We start from the raw sequence: 24,856 nt of genomic DNA on the forward strand, positions 1-24,856 counted from the left end.
GAAACTCAGGTCGAAACGTCGGCATAAAATAAATAAATATGGTTTTGTTTATTTATGTTGTTCTTTGCTGACCGCACCCCCCGACAAACTTCTCCAGTCATTAATCTATGGTCAACTATCTACACTTCATTAAAATTCTAAATAGTTTTGTAAATTAAAATCATAACATTGAGATTCGATCTACATTCATGCAAACAAAATAAAAAACTTCTTACTTCAGTCCTTGTTGATGCCTCTTTTAAAAATTTTTTGATGCACTTCATTTAATTTCAAATTTCATTAAACACAACTACATAATCTGGGGCATGATTAAATCTGAAATATGTCATAAATCTCCCTCTTCCACTAAAATTCTTCTTATTCACTTCTTTTTTTAGTTCCATCACTAGTAACCAGAATGCTGATTAAAAAGGGTTCGGAGGTCTAAGGAGGTCCTATATTCAGCAGTTAACCTAGATTCTACGATCATGTAATTTGTGTTGAGACTAGAATATCAAATTTAATTAATGTTTAAACATGCACTCATTAATATAATATCAAAATATGAATTTATTGGAGTTTCACCTATGGGTAGATTCTCCACATGACTGTATCATGTAACTAATACAGCTCACATCACATTTGCTTATTTTATATATTTAATTCTGTTTAAATATCAATTAATAAATTAAATAAAATATTTTTTTATGTAAGCCAATCAAATCAACGCTATTTATTTGTTTGATCATCTTATTAAACTGTTGGCTAAAATGTAGATAGGTAATAAGCCCATAGATAACCATAAAACAAATCGAAAATCAAGCACAAATCGTTAAAAGATTTTAAATGCTGAAGAATGGAATGTTATTTTTAAAATGTGAGCCCTCATTGCCAATTATATATTTCCAATACTGACTGAATATTATTTTATAGATCTCGCCTTATCTCGTGATATAAATTGAACATTGAAAAAACCGGTTGTAAACAAGAGTTTAATCAGCTGACTAAACCTAATATGAAAGACCGAAAAAAATCTGAGAAGTCATTAGTTAATAGGAACGGTAATTCGATGATAGATAAGTAGGACCTATACATCTATAGAGTTAAAGCCACCGCTGTTGTACTTAATTTACAATTCATTTAGATTCCGATATTACAGATTCACCATCTTGGCTTTGGTAAGCAACGAGAATCAATAGGCGAGTTCACCTTCTTCCGCTTTTAGGAATTAAAATGGGTAACAACTTTCCTTTTTACTGTCATTATTTTGGAGAAAGAATTAATCACAAGAGATTATTTTAAAAACTTTAATGCGTATTTTCAAAAATTCAATTTTTTTTTTTTTTTTTATTTATTTTTACAAAGGTCATCAAGAACATCACTTGCAGGGGAATGAATTTTAAGTTGATTTCCTTACGACAAAATCAGCAACTGCTTCATAGGCACATTTGACGATTATTAGGCCTAATAGGATATGTATTGTTGCTATACTAAGCAAACATTACGTAATTAAATGTTCTATTCAATCAGATCATTACAGTCCAATTTCCTCCGGGAATGAATTCATAAATAAATTTATTCAATATCCATACACTTATGTAATAAATGTGTGGCTTTTGTATGGGAAAAATTTTCTATGTTCACAATAAACGTTGTAAGATAACTTCTTAGTCTTTTTTTTCTTTTCTAATCAAGTTGTTTTCTCCCTCCTTGGTCAACATTTCAAGAGCTCGCAATGAAGGAAAGAAGGGGATTGGTGTGGTCAGCACGTAGCTCTTTGAGGGGCAGAGAGATAGGATTAAGGGATACGCGGTTCCAACCTTTCGTCCTGAAAGACAATTTTATCCTTCTAAATTTTTGGCTTCTTCCGTTCTATTCTTCGTAAAATCGACTAGCTTTTATTTATTTTTTTATTTAATTTTCCAAAGAGTTTAGTGTGAGTAATAATTATTTTTGTAATAAGAGGACAGTGTTGCATACATTTTTAAAATTAATTATAAAAGTTCATACAAATTTATGAAGTTTTTAGCGTTACTTCTCTTTTTTCAGATCAAATCTTTAAAAGAAAACGTATTTAAATTTATCACTACTAAATAGTAATTATACCTCATTTTTCATCTAATATAACAAAACTAAATTGTTTTAAAATAGTTCTCTTAGCTTTCGTCGAAACATCTATATAAAAAAGGTTAAAAATTTTATATGTAAAAGGTAACCTTCAGTATTTCAAATTATTTTAGATGGTTACTTTAGAATAATGTCAATAGCTCTATATATTCTTTTTATCTGACTTTGCTTGGTATAAATTTCAAGGTTTTTATTAGGGTTAGGGTTTTTATGTTTTGGCACATATGAGTTCAATTTAAATTTAAATATTTCACCCAATTTTAACATATTTCACTCCATAATTCTTATTCGTTATTTCTATTTATATCAGAAGTTGAATTAAGATGAGCTTAAATATTACTTGGTATTTTCCTATAGCAGAGTCACTTTCCTTTCCACAATTATTATTTCTAAGAATCTTCATCTTCGATACACTCTATTTAGATACCCCTTCCAATCCATTCCTTCTAAATTGCCAGGTGTTAAAAAAATGCAACCATCCAGCCATGTCACGATTTTTTAACGACTCCATGGATATTCTTTGATCAAATGGTGTGTTGTATGAAAAAATGTTGTCAAAAGCGTTTCGAATGGGATCAAGCCGAAAATGATACTAAAAGTACTTTATGATAAAATTATTCAAGTCACGTGTCTTGTGCACGTGTTCCATTGTGATTCTGAAGCTGTTCGATCTGAATTCCGATAAGTTAAATTAGAGTACATGTTAAAATATTTTTAAAAGCTTGGCAACTTTCAAATGGTTTGAGATCTGCTTATCCAAAAAGGAATCATAGTCAATGTTCCCTAAAACAAGATGTTGTAGTTGTTCGAACAAAGCTTGGTTTATGAAAAATTATATCTCAGGAACAATTAGACGTATAGACCAGCATTAAAATTAAAGCTTGTTTAATTTACTATAAAGCAGTTTATAACATTTATATTCGTAATCGTAGTGTTTATGGTATTTGCTAAAATAAATCGGTTTCTTGTTAGTTTCATATTCATTGCAAATATCATGAACACTATTACTCTTACAAATATAAATGCCGTAAACTACTTTATAGTATATTGCTCTAGCTTTAATTGCTATCGGAGTTTTCATCAGATAATGTAGATTTTTTTTTTGAAGGATCCAATCACTGGCTGATTCCTGTTTCAGTTTAGTTTATAAAGTTGAACAATCTAGTCAACCTCTACATTGTGAGTTTGAAGGGAGTCATCGCCTCTTTTTGGCTTCACTTTTCTTTAGAAGGAGAGTAGAATATACCACCTTCCTGTTTTTACTTAACAGAACAGATAACTTTTGCCCAGCAATGTAGCGTAAGAACCTTTCTGGCTATATAATTATTATTCTTACACAATGTTACGATATCAGATTGGGATTTAGGATAACAAAAAAATTTATAGAAGGAGGATTGTCCACATCACCGATCGATAACAGAGTCTCTGTTGTTTAAACACTATGGTAATTTCTGTAGAAGGGGGAGCTTAGTGAAACGCAAATACAGCTCAAGTAGTGTTGAAATCAGCGGATGTTTGATGGATTTCTTGTTTGCATCAATCCGTGTACGATTAATTAGATTCGATTGCTGATTAAGTATAATTTATTCTAACCTTCATGGTTTACATTAATTAATTCCATTATTGATTGGGTCATGAATATTCTCTCGGTTCAAGCGGACCGTGGGTATCCTATATACACGTAGCATAACCGCGAAAATTCCACAAAGTTCTCTATAATACTTTTTTTTGTACCATTTTCTTACATTAGCCTGTGTTGTGAATGTTTTCATAGCTGATTTTCACTTCATATTTTCTATTTTAATAGTTTATTTTCAAAATGTTACTCCAGAAACGTGTTAGTGGATAAAAATAATCATCAAAATTGCATTAAAAAGCATTATTTCTGTCTTAAATTGCGTAGATATTATAGATAAGTGGATTGATATTATTTAAACTTTTACAGAACAAAAATTTTATAACGGACTCTAAAAGTGGTTACATTCGTTGTTACAAGTATCCTGTTACTTTTACTACTAATGAACCATAGTGACCATGAAATTCATAACTTGACAGGATAAATCTGTCATCATTGAAAAAAAAAAAAAAAAAAGGATGCCTTCTACAAAGGGTCTGGAGTTGGCCTATGACGACGGCATACCCTCATACAAGTTGGAGAAGGTGTTTGGAGACTTGAACGCACGAATCGGAAGGGAAGCAGAGTTTAATCTCACTATTAGAGATCTTAGTCTGCTCAGCCGAACAGATGCTAATGGAGACTAATAAACTTCGGAGTATCCTGAACTCTCAGCATATTGCCCATTTTCCCCATATGGGAATGGTCATAAACATACTTGGTGTTCCCCGGAGTATTAGACACCAGATTGACCAAACTCTTGTTTCTAAGAGAGTCATCAACAGAAGACTAAATTAAATATTTATCACTACCTCGATATTATGAAGTCAAAGAGGAAAAGTTGAGATATGGTATCGGGATGTATTTAGAGACTGAGAATACGAATCTGTTCAAGGTAGAAGAATCTGTTCAAGGTAGAAGAATATGTTCAACAGGTAGAAGAATATGATCAAGATTGAATAAAGGTGGACATATGTTAATTCACTTATATTTTATGCATAGAAATTTGCTCTCCACCTCCAAAATAAAATAAAGAAGCAGAGAAAATTAAGTCTTCAGGAGAAGATAGCGAAATAAGGAAAAGGTTTAATATCCTTAAGAGCAGATCCAAAATAGAGTAGTTAAATATGATAATGGAGGAATGTGAACTAGCGGAGAGATATCCCTTCTTACTCATCGAAAATATTAAGACAATCTTCACCTGAACCACCATAGCAAAAGACCATTTTTGCAACCTACAACAAAAGAAGGCCTATAACTCGGCCCTGTTTTTCGTTTGTTCACTCGTGTCTAATAGTTTGTGGGGGAATAAAAGAAGTTTTGAAAATTATATCTTCAATGAAGTTTAGGGAATAGGCGTAGGTAGTATATAGGGGGCAGTGGTAGCAGCGTGGTAACGCGCCAGTCTACCAACCCTCAGGTCGTCAGATCGAATCCTGGTCCCAATCAGGCTTTTTTGAAGCACAAAATAATGCAAAAATCACTCACAACCTCCCACTGGGCATTTCTGAGGCCCGCTAGTCAGTGGTTGGCACTCACTAAAAATACGCGTGGGTGAGACAAATCCACCCTACGACAAAACTACGTCAAGAAACGCGCGATGTATTAGGAAACACATCGCGCGGGAATTTAGACCTCCATGGACTGTTGCTCATATAATAATAAGTATACAGCAGTATATATATGGTAGTACGTAGCATAGTAAAATTTTAATATTTAAAGGTAGTTTGAAGCTACCTTTCCGCAAATTCAAATACGCCCTGGAAGGATTTTATTTTGTGGCGCCCCCAGGGAATAACTTGACCTCCCTAGGTTAGAACTGGTTGGGTACCTCAGCCTAATCCTTCCCCCGTTTGTCAGAAATCTAATTGAAAACAAGTTTTTTTTTTTTCAATTTTTTTAGTCGGTGAAAAAAAAAAGTTTATAAGAGACAATTTTACGGCAATAGGTTTATCATAGTAGTGGTAGAGAACTGAACTTTTCTGCAGGTAATTTTTCTGCGTTATTTATACCCATCAATTAGCGAAGACAGAGGGGGAGAACATTTTCCAAACACTCATCTGCGGTTACATTGTTGGAACATTGTGTGATATATTGGCTTCAAGGCGTGCCTGGTCTTATTAAGGCCATTTTTCTCCACCGATTTATGGCAGCCTTTGTACGATTTATATGTCACTGATCATATTTCCGCTTTATAGCTTATATCTGCCGGATATCAAGGGGAACATCGGAAACCACTTTATCTTTATGTATGGAAAAGAGGAAAGAGAGTAGTTTCAGGTTTACTCAGCTCATACTTCTTCTGCGACTCACTGCAAAAAAAAAGAAAAGCAAAAAGAAAAAATGGCAGAAAAGAAAATCATGTATCATAAAATTACAAAAATATATATTTTATTCAATTGGAAAATTTTCATTACAAGGAAATTAAAAGCTTTCTTGGTAAATTATATTTAATAAATAATACTAATGTAAATTTATTTCACCAGTTCCACAATCTTATGGAGAGCAGGTGAAATTATTGGTCTATTATTTCCAGTAATGGTTTAATTTTTCCATTTTCCATTTAATTTGTATGTTTCCCTGAGCTTTAATAGATAGTAAAAAAAATAATTTTCAATCATTCTAACTTCTCCTCTTAAACTAAATGCATTCAGAACTGAAATGTAGTCACCATATATAAATGTATATACAAATTGACACATATTTCTTTTGAAGCTCAACCTTAAAGAATTAGGTTAACCTTTATAACCCTTTAATGTCTGGAATAGGAAAATATAGAAAAATAACAACCCGTAGATATATTGCTGTAAATATCATCAATAAATGATCTCTATTGTATTTTAAACAATGTGTATTTGTTTTTTATCGATTTTTGTATTTCATTTCTAAACAATCTTTATGATTGTCATCAGCAGTCACCGGAAAAGTAAGAAGTTTAAAAAATATTCAAATTAATTGTGAATTTTTTATTGATTTATTTAGCTAATCATTGATAGTTTTTCAATAATTTTACATCTATTATAAACTTGTGTAATTATTGAGAAATAATTAAATGTTTTATATACTAAATTTGGGCGTTAAATAACCGGAGGTGAGATAAAAATTAATTATAACTTAGAGGAAATAAAAACGATATTTCGTAACGAAGAATACCTAATACAAAAAAAAAAAAAAGAAGTTCTCATTTCTGTATAAATTTCCTTGTTCCCTTCTGAAAAAGTATTATTTCTTCCCAGAAATTCTAATGAATTATATCCGTTTTGTTTTTCCTCTTATTCATTAACATCGGTCTGGTTCGTTTTAAATTTGTTCTTGTTTTGCTCTTATTTTTATATATCGATTATTCACAATAAAGAGGTCAAACCCACCCCATTATTATGCAATGTTATAGGAGGAGATGAATGATTGTTCTAGGAATTAATTCTAATTTGATTTGTTTGATTACCAACAAGAAGGAGTTTAGGAATAAAAATATATAAAGCTCATTTGGTTTTTTAAATATTTTTTCCATAAAGCTTCTATCTTCTCTTCTTCTTTGTAGTAGCTATTTAATTTTTAATATTTAATAAAACCCTCCAATCCCACATCACCACTCTTGAAGAATAGTGCCTAAACTGGAGGATTAAAATTAATTCCAATAAATCCCACCAAATCACATTTACCCTTTGCCGTAAACCCATGTTCTCTTGCCTTACAGTATCCTTTAACAATACCCCACCTATTCCTATCGATCAGATCCGTTACTCAGGACTACATCTGACATAGAATCCTCATACAAGACTGAAAAGACAGGAAACCGCTCGTCGATTCCGAATATTACAACATTTACTAGATAAACGGTATAAATTGATAATCCATTACAAAAGGCTGATCTACATGACTATTTTAAGGCCTATCTGGACATAAGGAGTTGATCTTTGGGGCTCCACTAAACCATCAAATTCCTCCCGAATCCAAAACTTACAGTACAAAATCCTTAATACTCCTTACTTTGTCACAAATCAATTCATCCATCAGGAACAATGTCCCATATGTTGCCGATTTGGCCAGAACCAGATACCATTCCTTCCATGATAAACTTCCCAACCACCCAAATCCACTTGTTTCTAACCTGGCTTCTCCTTCATTACCTAATAATCCTCCTAGGCGTCTGAAAAGAAGATGGCCTCGAGATCTTCTTCTCTAGAAATGTTGATGGAGTTCTATCAATGGGTTGATTTTTCACATGTTTGTATCATGTCACTATGTCAACTACAGCAAATCTACTTGTTGTATATATTTATTAATGTGTATATTAATTAGAAAAATACTTCCCTCTGGAGAAAATATTTAGCCGTTGGTGTTTTTTGTTTCTGTCTGGTGATAAAATTTTATTTTGTAGGTTTTCGATCAGTTGAATTAAGGTCAGTATGTAGACGGGAAATGTTTCCAGTGAGAAAGAACTTCCAAAATGGGAATATTTCTTTGATCAGAAAATATTCCCTGAAATTGAAAATTTATAAATTTTTTAATGGTTAAGACTAGTCAAACTTGTATTACTAAAGAATTTTTGTAACATTCATCGTATTTACTTTGAAAAACTTGTACAAGTTAGGTTTTGGGTTTTTATTGGTCATTTTATTAATGTAAAACAAAGCAATATTTACATTTATATGTCTGAAAATGTATTTGGGACTAAATAGTTATAAATAAAAATTTAATACGATTGCTGTGGTCACTAATCCATTGTTTAAACCTTCACTTCTTCCGGCAGAGAATGGACATTCTGAATGTCTTCATGAAATTAATTAAAAAAATAAACATATTATCTGAGCCATTTGCTAAACTCTCTTGGATGTCGCACAATTGAAAACTGATGAGAAAGAATGCATTTTTATAAGCTCAAAGTACAGATAATCGAGATGAAGAGGAACATCAACAACAAAAGCAACATTATAAAAGCCATGATGAATCTGCTGAAGAACGAGGAGCAGGATGAGAATATAAGTGGAGAAGAGAATATTGGTCTAAATTTAATTGGGGATGATGATCAGGAAGAAGAAGAAAACAAAGAGGATGATTATAAAAATGAGATATTGTACTACCAACCCCTGTTTTAAAATTTTATTTGTAATTAGCTTTTAGGATGTTCTTCTATTAATTATCTTTATTTCTTTGAACATACATCAGTGTTTGAATTTGAATGAATTTTATTGTCCCTAATCATGATATAGTTGAGTTATTTCGTTTGTACATCATCAATTTTCGGAAATATTTTCTGAACTATTTCCTAGGAATAATTCATTAAGTTTAAGTTACCATGAACATGACTAGTGTAAGTTTCCGATGTCTCTGTACCGAATCGGGTACACCCTACACAATATTAGAAAACTTGTCTGTATATAAGAACAAAAATATATATCTAAATTGGAACAGTATTAGGAATAATACGTCGCATTTTACTTTGTATTCATGTTTTTAATATTATTTTGTACACATTATCTCCTTTCAGATTAGCCCCTTCTAGGCAAGTATTTCAAAAGTGATATAGGACCGTCGCTCCCTGGGGGTCTTAGCAGGGGGGTCCGAATTGCCTTTTTTTTGGTACTATGGATCTCCTCTTGTGAGATTGTGGTATGTCGTACATCGACCAACCTACTCGCTATAATTATCTGTACTGAACTCCTGACCCTCTATGGGCTGTAGCGATACAGATATTAATTTAATTTTACAGGGTTAAGTGCAGAATGCAAACCTTAGTTATCAGTTACATTTTCATATTACTTAATTATAATTATAAATAAATAATTACTTATTTAATAATGTTTAATTACCATTTTACTTATTTTTTTACATTAAAGAATATAAGTCTTTTTTTTTATTCGATTCATTTATCAATTTTATTCTGTGACCCAAAAAATAATAAAACTTAGGTCTCTGATTTATATTCCTCAATAAGTTGTCTCTAAAAGTGGAATAAACGGATACTCGTTCGCTTATTATGTCGCTTATTAATGTGTTCCTCATTCATTCTAGTGCCAGAGTTTTAGATTTAATGAGAAGACATTAATTAGTTTTAGGACTTTGGTAAGTCAGACTTACTAACAGTGTCCTACGCTCATGTTGGAAAATGGTATTTATTTAAAAGCCTCATTTCTGATACTTCCAAATCCAAGCGTCTTTCTGAAATATCTAATTTACTTTTTTGTGAGGAGTAGATGGTAAAGGGGGGGGATCATTCACATATAAACATATAATTACTAATACAAATATACTTTTGTAATGTTCTACTTATCCCCCTAAAATCATTGAAATGGCTCTGGGGATGGGATGTTTCGTTGTGTAAGCGGTTAAAAGGATCATTGGGAAAGGTTGAAAGTCAAACGGTTTTCTTAGTGGTTTGTTATCTAAAGATATTATGTTCTTTCTATTTGCTTTACTGATCAGTTTATAAGAGATACATATTAATCCAAGAATATTAAAATTGCCTTTGAAAACAAACTTAATTGATAATTTTTGAAATAAAAAATTAAAATTAAAATCTGTACTACTATAACCAATAAAGCGTCAGGGGTTCAGTACTTAGTAAGGAAGTACTGTTACAAGATCAACGGTTGTGCAAGGAGGTGATTTGGTCAGAATCACGCTCGACTGCCAGATTTTTACCCAATAAAGGGTTCCCAATGTATGAGGCTGTGTGGACCCCAGGAGGGCTCCAGAACCCACAGTGTTTACTTACAGCTACAGTTTAACATAAAAAAAAAATCAGCCGGATTCAAAACTGGGTCCTTGGAGTTAGTAGCATCGCGCCTTACCACGGTGGCCTGGTTTTTAAATAGGTAATAATAATATATATATTTAAAATGTTAATATAAAATTTAATGGGGTAATGAAATTTATAATTTTTAATAAATTTACATAGATGTAAAAATAGAAAATTTTTTTACAAAATAAACATATATATTAAAATAGCAAAATTTTTACTAACTATATATATATACATATAAAAATAAAGATGTAGTCTCAGGCAGAATTAATATGAACAATAAACAAATCAGGGAACCATATAATCCCAAGCAAAGCTCAGAGTAACATTGGAAATGGAGCATTAAAGTACTTAAAAAATTGTTATTTTAATTTATATCATTTATTATTTATTTAATGAAATTGATATAGATGTTTATATATTTTATATGTCGAATAATATTCGATTTCCCGACAATTTGAGATGTTTAAATTTTTTTTTTAATAAAAAATATATTAAGGAAAAAATTTCACAAGGATTATTTATTAGATAATGTATTATGGTTTGGTTAGAAACAAAAAATCATATGTTTTAATTTTGTAAAGTAGCAAGTAATGAACAATAATTTAACATACCATCTAAATTCCGAAACTACCTAACTACATTTGTGTCTAATATTTTTCAATTTTAAAGTTTGATGTATTTATTATCTGTTGGTTTCAGAACGAAAAAAGTGACTTGACTAGTGAGTTTTCTTAGCACTTGTTTTGATTCTTGGAGCTATAAACAGTTATAATAAATTGATCAAACAATTCACTTAGACTTTATATAAACATGGAGTTAACAGGTTTCAGAATTAAGATGGCAATAATTTAAATTCTATTGTTAATTTTTTTTTTTATTTATTGATATTTACAACTGTATAAAAAATACAACAAGCTAATTTGATCATAATTACATAATGATAATGATACAGAATGTAGAGAAACTACGCAGTAGTAGAACTCTAAAAACATTTTACAATAATCCTCGTAACCTTAGACATTTTCTTTTCAGGCGCCTCGGAGAATTGCCAGGAATGGAAGAGGAAGCAAGGTTAGAAACTAGGGGGGGTTTTGGGTGCTTAATTGCTAGAAAAAAAGAAATAAATTTCTTGTATAAATATCAAAGTAAAAACTAAAAAAATCTAATATTAATGTTTTTTCGGTTTGTAATAATAAAATTGACAGATAATTAAAATGGTTTAAGGACTTGTTAAAGTATTCTATATGGTGACATTGAATGTTCATGATAAATTAATTTTTATAATTTTATTATAATAAATAAGTATTAAGTTACTTAAATGACCATGCTAATTTAATACATTTTTTACAATTTTATACCTTTATTATACGGCGAAGATAGTTGAGCGTATGAAGTATATATTGTAGGCAGATAGTCTGGGTGGCGTATAATAAAGGTATAAAATTGTAAAAAAAAAACTACTTAATAAATATATAAAAAACTTTTTTTTATTTTTTATAGTTTGCATCTAAAGTGGCCACCACCCATACTATCAGTCTATAATCAACCCATACTACAATGCCTTCATGCAGTCAACTATCTTCCTTCAATATTATTGATTTTAGATTAATTTCTATTATGGGTCTATACTATATATCTTAAAACTAACATAGACAAATTGAGATTAATAAGCCGAATGCGAATTTATCAAATAGTTTATTTGAAGGGAAATATATAACGGATAAAATGAATGAATCATGTTTTATCTGTAATTAGTAACAAAATTGAAACTTATAATTACAAAAAAAATATAGATTTTTACATATTGATTAAATGTTTTTTTTTAATACTATTTTTACCTTAATTTACTGCCACCCCAACTATCATTCTACAATAAAACTAATAATATGTTCAGAATTTCAATTTATATCGTTTAGCAAATAGTTTGGAAGATTCAACCATTGTTTACAAAGAAATAAATTGAGCGACCAATACAAGCAATAAACCTCTACCTATTGATGTACTTACCTGATTTTAAATGTGTTTTTTTAAGTTGTATACTTTTTTAAGTTCAGAAGGAGGAACAATCTCTCGCTCATTAAGCCCGATGAGCTTATTACCGGGTAGAGGAGGGGGTGGGTGAGAGTAGACACCGGGCCTGAATAAATGAGACGTGCACTATCGATCCTAGTCCCTTTAGCCTCTGCTGCTGGAATTAATAGCAACGAAAACCCCTGGAACACTGGAAATAGTTCCACTAATTTACAAGAAAATTAATTAAACTGTTTAAGGACCCTTCTCGACTAATTATAATAAATTAATTATGGTAATTAATTTCACATAGTCTTTTAGAAATCCTTTGAAATTAGGGTTTAACTAATAGTCGTTATTATCTGATTATGGAAATGATGATTTTATGTCAGTTCTAAATTTCTCTGACAATGACTACACTAACCAATTTCTCTAAAATCATGGAGAAAAAAAAACTTCAGGCGTTTTTTAAATGTTGCTTGATTAAACTACCTTAAGTCTCCTCCTCCCTTTTTAAACAAATATTTCAAAAGTGATGTAGGACTGTCGCTCTCCGAAGGCCTTATTGGGGCGGTTCCGGCAGGGAAGGATGGCCTTTTTTTGTGTGAGATTATTACATGTCTTACATCCACCAACCTACTCGCTTTAATATCCTGTTTGAAAAGTTAGATAAGTAAGACTACCAGGGAGGGCTGGAGTAGACAGTTTCACGCCGTTTTTCAATTTCAGGCGCTTTAAATTATAAGTTATAATATATATGAATTTCACGAGTTGAGAGAATAACTGGTATTGGTATTAGGTGGGGGAACAAGTCCGGCAAGTGGGCCAAGTGGTCCTTTTTGCCAACCCTTGACGGCTACCTATGTTGCCGCCGCTTACTAATCAAGGTGGGAGTGTCAAGATTCATTCTTCAGGACCGCCGAAAAATGAATGTTTAACTGCCCCAGATGAGAATCGAACCCACAACGTTCCGAACCGAGCTCACTGGGACCTGCGCCCCAACCCACACGGCCGCGGCGTCCCTAGGGGGGCCTCCTGATTATGATTGTCTCATCACTTATAGAGAGCAAAGCAGGACTCCAGAAGATTTCTGTTGAATCTTTCCTAAGTCTAAAAGTAATCTATAAGGTTCAACCTGCATCTTGAAGCTCACCTCTATCTTAATAATTTAAAAGACCATTGTTGTATTAATGACTAATACTTAGTGACACCAATCTTCATATTCGACCAATGTTAGTGAATAGACTGTTCTAGACCCCTATGCTACCACTAGCAATCTATCAACAAAAGCTCTCTTTGTATGAAGGTCTACGCCACAATGGCAGTCTGAACGTTTTGATTTAAGATCTGGTACAGTGCTGGCTGCGGTAGTGGTTGGAGCAACTGTAATGTAATATTTTCTGTGTCGTCGAAAATATAACTCATCCCTTTCAGAGGCATAGGTTTTTAATATTTCTGAATAAATTTGCACTATATTAAAATTAACACAGGAATAAAAGCGATAGAATGTTTTAGAGATATACCACTACAAAAACATACCATACATAACCGGTTTTCCTTGTTTTTCAATTTTCAACTTCTTTTATCAAATATACTCAGTCTGCTTTTTATATATTTATATTTTGGGGATATTTTTAAGTCTTTGGATAAATATAATATGAAAAAGAATATATGGCATATATTTTTATTTTTTTCAGAAAAGGAAAGTTTCATTCCTTTCATCAAAAGTGATGAGTGTCTAATTTGTAAGTTTAACTGTTCCTAAAGAATTCTAAATCATTAATTCAATTAAACACCATCGATTCTATAGTTTTTAATGATATCAGGGTTAAGAATATTTCGAACTTGGAATGTATTTAATCACCACAGTGTATATCGCTTTGAATACCTTGAAGATTGGAAATCCTGCAGTAAAATGTTACTCCTTCAATTATAAATATGCTTAGTTTAAATAATTTGAAAAAAATAATGAAAAACAAATTTAAAAATTAATTTTTCATTCGGAGTTACGATTCTTTAAAACTGCCTACAACACTAGACATCTAACCACATCATATAAAGTAGAGTAAATTTTCTAAATTATGAGCCCTAAAAGAGCTATTTACGTTCAATAGTTTCTCAGATAAGTTTTTATTGAAACGAATATTTCATAAAAAAAGTACTGAAAATCAGTAGTTAGTGAATTTATTATGGGGAATCTATATCTCAGGAACCATTTGAAGGACTGATGATTGTTAGTGCTGTAATAAAATCTAGTCTATAAACTATTTTTATTTATTATTTGTAGGACTATAACCTGATTGGTAGTTAAGAAAGGTTCAAAAATAGTAAAAATTAATGATGAATAACTAAATATTTATTTGTTATAAATAAATAGTTTTTAGAAATTATATTCTAGTATATTTTTCTTAGCTATTTAATTAAGTGTTTCAATAACTTTTTTAAACCTTTTTTTATATTAAAATGGACGAGAAAATAAAGATGGGTTAGTGGTTTTCATTTCGCAGCATCGATATTAACTAAACTTACGCCATCTTTCTAGATCCTTAAAATTCAGAACATGACTACAGAGGAGCTAAGTTCAGTATAAATCAGATAAAATCAATTTCTACTAGAATGAAACTTATTTTTCACTAGAAAAAATCCTTGTTAATTATTTGAAGCAACATGATCAACAACATTTCTTACTAAAAATAATTCCTGTACGAACAACAGCAGTACTACATTTATTCCAATGTTTTCCCTGTGGAGTATATTTTCGAATACTAGTTTTGAAAAGATAAGATTTTATTTTTTATTTTTATCAATGAATATATTTCAAAGTTTTATTTTAAAAAATGTAATAGAACAGTCAAAATATTAGAATCCTAATTTTAAAATAGTACTAATTTTCTATGCCGAATGTCTCTATTTTTTTTTTAATATTTATTTATTGCTATTTACAACCGTACATTATAATACATTTAGTAAATCTGATCTAAGTTAAATTGGTGTGTTACAGGCGTGTAAAAAAACTACACATTGGTAGCACTCTAATGACATTTTATATTAAATTGATTATAATTATTCAAATTTATTAAGTCCGACTGCACCTATATTAGGCCACATTATTATTTTTTGATTTTTTATTAGATTTAATTAACTCAAAGCATGATGAATACCACAGTTAGCATTAAAATCCTTGAGTTTTTCTGTCCTCCATATTTGAACCTATGAACCTGCACACATTAGTTCCATACATAATATTCAATGATTTTTCATGAACGAAATCCTAATAACATGGTGAAAAATACACGTATTGGAATTGAAATAAGTAATTAAATAATATAGTTAATGATGTTAAAATAATTTAAAGATTTTTAATTTTCCGCGGGTTGCTGATCTGGATGGCGATTCCATTAACGCCTTGCTATGTTAATGGGCTGAGGTAACGGTTGGAACAATTTAAATGGGTTATAACCGCAAGTTTAATGGAAATTACGCTTTGGTAATGTTATTGACCGATTTAATTGTTGAATTATTAATAATTTAATTCAATTGTTAATTCTTTAAATTAATATTCCTCGGTACATTATTCTTGTCATTTTATATCTAATTGATAATAAAATTCCTTCTTTAAAAATGCCTCTCTATGGAGAAACATTAAATTTCATAATAAATGCTCACAATAAATATTACTATAAAAATTGCTTAATTTCTAAAAGTAGAGAAACATATTTTTTATGTGCATGGCCATAGTACCACCAAATATAGTTTAGTACCACCAATCTTACCATCCTATCTCATTTTGTTGTTGCAATATATGCATAATGCCTTTTTTTAGGTACCTGTATTAATGGTTCCTTCATCATATCGTTTAATTAACGAAAAAAAACAACACTTTTTTAATTTTATATCTATAGGCGCCAGCATTAAAAAAATATTATGTTAAAAATGTTACATGGAGATGGTCATATAATGCCATAAATAAAGGAGAAGTCCACTCATCAGTTTTTTAGTTCACATAATATTCTGAGTGAATCGTTTAGCAATTTGAAGAGGGTTTGTCGCGGAACCCAGTACAAACAGTCCACATTAGTTCACTATATGGAATATTTTCGTTTATTCTTGGAATCGCATTATTTTCGGTCAATTGAGGTCTCACGTTACTTATCCCATATATTTTAATTTCTTACGACTTATTAACTAAATGGCTATTAAATATTTATGAGTTCAGAGACGTTCTGTGACCTTTCATAAATTATTGGAGGGACAGAAACTGCATTGCTCCTCTCAGTACTGGAACATATGGTAGGTTTATTAATTTACCAAAATATATTTGGAAAAAAAAGGTCTGAAAAACACACATATATGGGTCAGAGAAGTTCAAAGGTTCAGAGATAAAATATTTTTTGAAATGAGTGTGTTCTTTTTTGATATCCAGAAAAGCAACCATATTCATATTCCATACTTGCGAGTGGTATTGACATCAGCCTTGCTTAGTAATAAACCTATCTCACATGATAATGTCTAATTTGTTTAATAATCGCTTACTGAATTCTCACAATCTTTCCACAGTAATGCTTCATCAATAATTCAATAATAATATATACGAGGAGAAGATGGTTGGGGTGCGGTCAAAATAAAACACAAATAAGTTGAAGTAACTTTAATCGTGCCAACGCTTCGGCCAGAATTTCAAGCCTTCACCAGCGCTAAGAACAGAACAAGATAACAACCAATGAATACGGAAAATAAAAAAGATAATATAAACAGAATGACATAAAGTAAATAATTGTACAGAATGGAATTAATAAAATGAAGTGATGAGAGAAGTGGGAAATAAAATTTATACATAGGTAATTGAATTAGCAGATAAAATAAGATAATTAAGGAAATAAAATAAAAATGAAGTTATATAATGCAAAGAAATATGAATATATTAGTTTATTAATTAATTAATACATATATTTTTTTCTCTCAATTTTATTTTTCTTTCCATAATTTTAATTTTCAAATGATTAATAAACTAATATATTCATATTTCTTTGCATTATATAACTTCATTTTTATTTTATTTCCTTAATTATGTTATTTTACCTACTTATTCAATTACCTATGTATACATTTTATTTTCCACTTCTCTTATCACTTTATTTTATTAATTCCATTCTGTTCTTTACTTTATGTTATTCTGTTTATATTTTATTTTTTATTTTCTGTATTCATTGGTTGTTATGTTGTTCTGTTCTTAGCCCTGGTGAAGGCTAGAAGTTCTGGCCTAAACGTTGGCACGATTAAATAAGTTACTTAAACATATTTGTGTTTTATTTTGACCGCACCCCCCAACCATCTTCTCGTATAAGTCATTCACGGTCAACTAGCTCTCATAATTATAAATAATAATATAATTGTTATAGTGACCATTACAAGGGTGATCATTAGAATTTATTAAATTTTTTTTTTCGATTTAGAAAGTAAGTATGGAGCTGTTTGCGTCATCTCGTCTGCCACGATAATATATTTTACGTTGAGTACATTTAATCATATATTGGAGCTTCCTTAAGTGACAGTAGAGTGATCGATCATCACACACCACCTTTTTTCTTAATCGAGTAGTCCTTCAACAGTTTTTAAATAATTATATTCTATAGATCAATCTTGTTTTACTTGATTATAATAATACGTTGATTTTAATTATATTGGTTATTAGGTGCTGTAGTGATTGAGATTTATGAATGATCATATTTAATTATGAATGATTATATTTCTGTGTAATGTAGTATGGCTGCTTTGTCCTTTTCTTATTTACTTTTACCTACCTATATATGCGAGTTGTGTGATCCACGCACCGCACCAAATTCTTTCTTCTGTTATTCTTACATTTAATCATTGAGGTTTTTTTGTATCAACAGATAATTTTCCTTTAAAAGTGATTCTTTAAAATACACAAAACTGGATTTATGGACGTTATAATTTCAATAAATTCATCAATCCTTTTCCTCTCATTTTCGACATTAATTTTTGTAGAGAAACTCTTTCCGAATAAATTAGGATTTACATAGTTCGAATCAAATAGTTATTGCTGAAACAAAATCGCATACATTTACCAGAACTGTAGAAACATTTATTATTTATTCCTCGATGCTATGTCTCGAATAAGTAACCATATAACCACTCCTCAATTTTTTTTACCAAATCTTCAAGGTCCCAATATAGTATCGTAATATAGTACGTTTAATGTTTACATCAAGCCTACGGATAGTGTTGGACTATACGTATATTCAAAATAAGCCAACTTTGATGGATTCTTAAGAGCAATTGATTCATTGTGAATCGGCAAAAACCGTAATAAGATGTTAATGGTTTTGGGCGATTTACGCCTTCAGGTCGTCTGATCAAAAATTTATCCTGTTTCAAATATAAATAATCAGTTGTAACCCTAACGTAAGTCCAAAATTGAAAAAACAAAACAAAAAAAAAACGAAATAAGAACTTCCGGAGTGTTAGGTGCAATGGAGAAGATGAGAAAATGACCATACTCTCAAGATATAAACCATGTGCCACTGTTATAACCCCGCGAAAATCCAATAAAATCATAGAGATTAAGGGAAGTGAGCTATATCCCAGTTTCAAGATTTCAGGAACAGGAGACACCTATAGAACCCCATAGATAAGATGTCAAGATTCATTTTACGGGGTCTTCATTAAATTAATATTGGCTAGCCTAGGTAGTAATCAAACCCTGACTACGTTCTGAACCTCCCCTGAAGGATCCTTGCCCAAACGTGTTCGGCTAACGCCTCTTTTTATTTTTATTATAGAAAGTTATTATTAATTAAATATTAAATTATTTGCTTCAACAGTTAAAACTGCACATACTTGATCATTTTACAACCACCAATACTTACCCTCTTGATTAAGTATGCAAGCACTTCATATTATTCTAATTCGACTAATTTCACATTACTATTATAATCCACCTAGAGCTATGATTCTTTATAACCTGTCTGATACATAACGTTTGTCTCTCATGATGAAAAACATGTCTCCTCATACACTCCCTTATTCGTGTTAGAATGAATTCAAATGCTAAAGTTTTAAAAGAGTTTAATTGAAGTGAAAAATTATAAGTAGGTACCTTCACATTATCAGAAGTCCAATCTCATATCTTCACTAACACCTTTAAACTTTTTCCAACTTTTTAAAGACGATGTTTGTTTGTTTGATACTCTTATTGTCAACAGAGAAAAAATATTGTTTTTATTTTCAATGTAGGTCTCTGGCTCGAAGTCAAATGAAAGCAGTATAGTTTTATGTTATTTCCTATATTTTTAGCGCCCATTTTTATTATTCTTCCGTTGTTTCCCACGTGTTGTTTTGGTTGTCGCATATTGTTATGACCTTGTTCTAGTTGTCTCAAACTATGAGTTGTGAGTTCTTACTTATTTTGTTTCTTTTGTTTTAAATATATTGATTTCTGTCAATCTATTTTAGATCTTATATAAAAGTATATATATAATTCCTAAATATTCACGTTTAACTTTGAATAAAATAAAATCGTTTTTGAAAAATAAAAAATATTATCTATTAGCGTTTTAGGTAAATAAAAACTTATCTTGAGATAAATGAAATTGATCATAAACTTTCCACGTATCTCCACTTTGTTTGAATAGTGGCAGATCTTACAAAAATAATGTAACTTTAATTAGAATTGAACTTATTCTAAAGATAGTAGCTGTGGGATGCGAATACGTTCTGGACTGAGTTCGCTCTAGAGACAAAAAATCTTTAAAGTTATTAAAGGTGTGACAAAATATTTTTGTAAATAATAAAAAATATTTTTTTGTCAGATCTGTTACTGTTCAAACAAAGCAACGATACATTAAAATAATTAAAGCAACGAAATATTTGAGGATTTAATGTAACATTTTTTGAATCTTTAGTGTGATGAAGAGGGTAGGTGCCTTAATCTGGTGAGAGATACTCTAGCCTCAAAATCCAATTAATAACTAATATTTAGAAGGGGCTATGTACTCATCAAAACATAATAAGCATCATCAAAACATAAAAAAAAGAAAATTAATTTTGTTTTCTTAAAACTAACTTTCAAAAATCGCCTTGCCGCTGACATTTTCTATTTTTAATGAATTTACACTTAAAGTCTTCACAATATTTATTTAATTTAAACAAAACAGTCTTCATAATATCAAGAAATGTTTTACATTATTATAATAACCAATAAAATGGTAATAATTAGGAAGCTAATAATGGTAGTATGTTGATGTTGAATCCGTGGTTTAAATGAGGACACATTTTTTAGCCTATTTAAATATTTTGTTAGCATAAAATCTTTTCGGTGCTGAAGAAAATTCTGCTTCGAAGAAGTTTTTTTAAAAAAGAAAAAAACGGAGAGCTAAAAGGCTATGGTTGGGAGACAAGTTAAAACCAGGGATTACTTTTTTTCTTACAATATTCTTTCAGGTGGAAGAGCGAAGTAAGGCCCTTTTTAGTTGGTAATATGAATTTACACTTAAAAGGAAGAAGCAGGTAAAATATTGAAATTCTTGCAGACAAGTTTCGAAGTAATCATGTTTAAAATATCTGCAGAAATAGGAATAGTGTTATTGAAAAATATTAGGGATATTCATAATTAAAAAAATAATAGAATATATTGCACAAATTCTTAAATTAAATTTGAAAAAATTTTAATTTACAAAAAAAGACAAATATATACACATATTTATAGAGAAATGTTTATTATTTTTTCTGTAATAGCAACCGAAAAATGTTATTACTTTATTTTGTGTCTTCATACATGTTAATTGAGCCCATTAATAGCTTACTTAACGTCTAGATAAAGGTTGATCTAGCTTTTCTGATTATGTTTTTTTAAGGCCTATTCAGACCTTAAAAACTTTTAAAATATTATGTTTTTTGTGAAACAATAATTTTTTCTTATAGGAAGTTCTCTGTTGAATTTATCATATTTTCCTCGAGAAATACCTTAATAAAAATCTTAGTTTTGAAAAAAATTAGGTTATCTAATATCGCTCATATTTTCTTAAAAATGATTTCTTTAGTGTAGTGTATCTTGTGTGAATTCTAACAAAACTAAATTAAGTGTAACGAAAATAAGTTTACACCAGAAATTTTAGTTTTTCTTTTCTTTTTTTTTTCAATGCTTATAATGTGAATCGACCCCATTAATAGCTTACTTCACGTTTATATAAAGGTTAAGCTATATTTTCTGATTATGTTTTTTAATTATTTCCGTCCATTCTATTCTGTAAGAAACTTTTAAAATATTATGTTTGTAGTTAAACAATAATTTTGTTTTATAAGAACTTCTCTGTTGAATCATTATATTTTCTTAAAGAAATAAAACCTTAATAAAAAACCTAGATTTGAAAAATATCTTCCTATCATATCATTTATCATATTTTCCTAAAAAATAATCTTATAATGGCTGTTGTACGAAACAGAGATTGTTGGGTCATATTGTACAAAGCAATAAAATAACTGCTTTTAAAAAATTATATAAATATATATATTTTACGAATATAACTTACGCAATGAATTTGTCAAAGAAACACCACAATTTATTTATTTATTTATAAGATATAAAAATATAATGGATAATATTTTTATATCTTAACATTCCTCGTCCCCATTCAAAATACTTGGTTATTCAATGTAGTAAATAAATAGTTCTTATTTCTATTGAAAATGATTTTTTTTAAATAATAATAATATCCTTGAATGTTCACAACATAAAGAAAATGAATGACCGCTACTGTTTTCTCTTGGTTATTGTACAGTTGTTAAATATGTTGTAATTAAAGCAATTCAAATTAATCATAAAAAACTAAAGGTAAAATGTAAATACGAGCAATGACTCAGGAGATGGCACAAACAACGTAAGACAGAATGTACAAGATCGGTCATTAAAACGGGCCAGGACGGTTGCCAAGTATATTTCATTTGGATCATAATAGCCTCATCAATGGGGTCACATCTTAGGGTAATTATATTTTAAATAAAATTCCACAACAATTTATTCATTTTAGTTTTTTTTTAGAGCATGGGGAATTTTACTCAGTATATATCGTTTTTGGACTTACGAATCCTAAAATCCGGTGTACAATAAACATGGACAGTCATTTAAAAAAAATGGTTATCTTTCTTAAATATTTAGTAAAAAACTCTATGAATAAACATAATAATAACAAATAAATTTTAAAATATATAAATCAATTACCAATGAATTGTGTGTTCCCAAGTAAAAGTTTCTTTCCGGCTGATAAAATAAATGTTTAACCAGTGCTGCCGATGAGTTATCTTGTCTGAATTCATTTTCGTTTTTTTTCCCTAATAACAAATAAAATGATCTTAATTTTCTTATTTATTTTAGATTTTTTTTAAAGATTTATTAAATCAGTTGGCGTGTTAGTATAAATCTTTAAAGTGCGACCTACTATTCTGAAATATTTAATGATTTTTTTCTTCATAATTATATAACTGTATGGCGCCGGTTACTAATGAAGCTATCTTGAAACCATCTGTATGAAGTGCGTCTTCTGCCTATGACCAGGCGTTACTTCACTTTTGAATTGTTGGTTGGATATTGTTTCTGGACTGTATGAAGTTATTCAAATATTAGACTATTCCGGCAAATGTCTTTCCTATCTTTATTTATGAAGGTTTTTAGTCTTGTGCAACGACGTTACAATCTCTCAAGATCATAACACCAAAAATAATTATAAGGCATCTTGAGGGCTGGCTGCGCTATTAGATTGTTCCAGGTTCAACCATTTAAATTTGAAACGATTAAAACTCAGTGTTGTGCTTCTTTTACTCTGGATGTGCAACATACTTTCAAATAACTTCGTGTAATGGTAGAATAACTAATTGATAATTCCAAGCCAACAATTCTGATTTGAAAAATGAATGGATTTATTTGCATATATGCCAAAGCTATCAAAAACATTTTATATCGAAGAGCCTTGTAACGAACTTAAAATTGAATAAAATAATAATTAAAATTCATGCAACTAAAATAATTATAAAAACTAAACTATAATATAAAAATCATACAGTGCAATTGATTGTTTAATTTTAACTAAATACAATACTTAATTAATATCAATCATTCAATTATATTAATTCAATATATATATGTATATATATATCCTCAAATCTTGGAATAGCGAAACATTACCAGTTCAGCTAGTAATACTTAATATAGAACGAAAACTTTCATAAGACAGCTGTAAAAATATTAATATAAAAATCTAAACAGCTGACTTGAAAGCCTGGTTCACCAGCGACTCAGAAGGAAATAATGGAGAAAGAGGAAAGAGCCTCGTAAAGTTTCTGTCAGGTGGGACAACTATTAAAATAGGGGTTCGGAAGAAATTGGAATGAAGGAAAAGGGAAATGAAAATGCCAGTATTACTTTTTTTAGGGTTATCATCACAGGCCGCTCGAAACTTTTCCTGCTACACTCTGTTTTATGGCGGTGTAAATTTTCTCGTGGGGCATGAATTTTCATTTGTTCACTTTTGGCCCGTGAGCCTATCATTTAATCTGCATTCATCCTGTTTATAGTTCATTTTATTTGTTATAACTCATGATTTTAGTATGGCTCCTGTGAATCAATTATTTCTCAAGCGTATCAGGATTTTTTGTTATTACTAGGGAAATTAATCCTTTAATTATATACAGTTTATTCCAACAATAGGATAGCATAAGCAATACAAATCAATTTTACAATTAAATGTATTATTTATGTATTTTATTATTTTTAATTTAATTCAGCTTATTAAAATTTCAATCTAATGTTTGAAAGATCATGTTTCATGAATTGGTTACCAGATCTGAAATTCATATTTATTAAAATTTAATGGCAAAATTATTTATTATAGGTTAAAAATTATGAGAGGTAATAAACTCTACCTTGCTAGTAAGTTTGAGTCTATGAGTTTGTACAGGAATGTGCAACTGAGACTTGTTTCTGAGGACGACGTATGAGTTAAAACGTTGAACATTTTGTTTAATAATTAAAATCAGTGAAATTAATTTGACTTTAATTTACTAAAATTTCACAAATTTACTTTTACATTAAATAAATGTTATAAATTCATAATTTCTTTCTTATAGTCCTTAAAATTACAAAAAAAAAATTGTATCAACTAATATACAATACATTTTTTCAAGAAAATATTTTTTGTTAATTATTTATACCTATTTTTAACCTTTATCGTTTTCTTTTTCAGGTAGGAACCATCGAAATTCCTTCAGAAAAGGCCTATGCCGTAATATGGTAAGATTTATTTTCTTTAACAAATTTTATTTTTGTTTTTTCGAAATATCTAAAAATGTTTCATTTCATATAT

General features: G+C 29.8%; 1 protein-coding gene across 4 annotated transcripts in view; it reads left to right on the top strand.

Moving 5' to 3' along the window:
- The window catches only part of LOC106692784 (histamine H2 receptor), a 581,552-nt gene that overhangs the window by 293,413 nt on the left and 263,283 nt on the right, over nucleotides 1–24,856 (top strand). Inside the window, exon 4 of one of the 4 annotated variants that reach the window (XM_067045812.1) lies at nucleotides 24,737–24,783. The exons of the other annotated variants lie outside the window; for them this stretch is intronic. The gene's annotated coding sequence lies outside the window, so the exon portion shown is untranslated. The remainder of the gene's footprint in view (nucleotides 1–24,736; nucleotides 24,784–24,856) is intronic. 4 annotated transcript variants of the gene reach the window in all.

This window comes from Halyomorpha halys, unplaced genomic scaffold, assembly GCF_000696795.3.
Source record: "Halyomorpha halys isolate HHAL.00 unplaced genomic scaffold, Hhal_1.1 Scaffold71.1, whole genome shotgun sequence".
In the NCBI taxonomy this organism is placed as follows: Eukaryota; Metazoa; Arthropoda; class Insecta; order Hemiptera; family Pentatomidae; genus Halyomorpha; species Halyomorpha halys.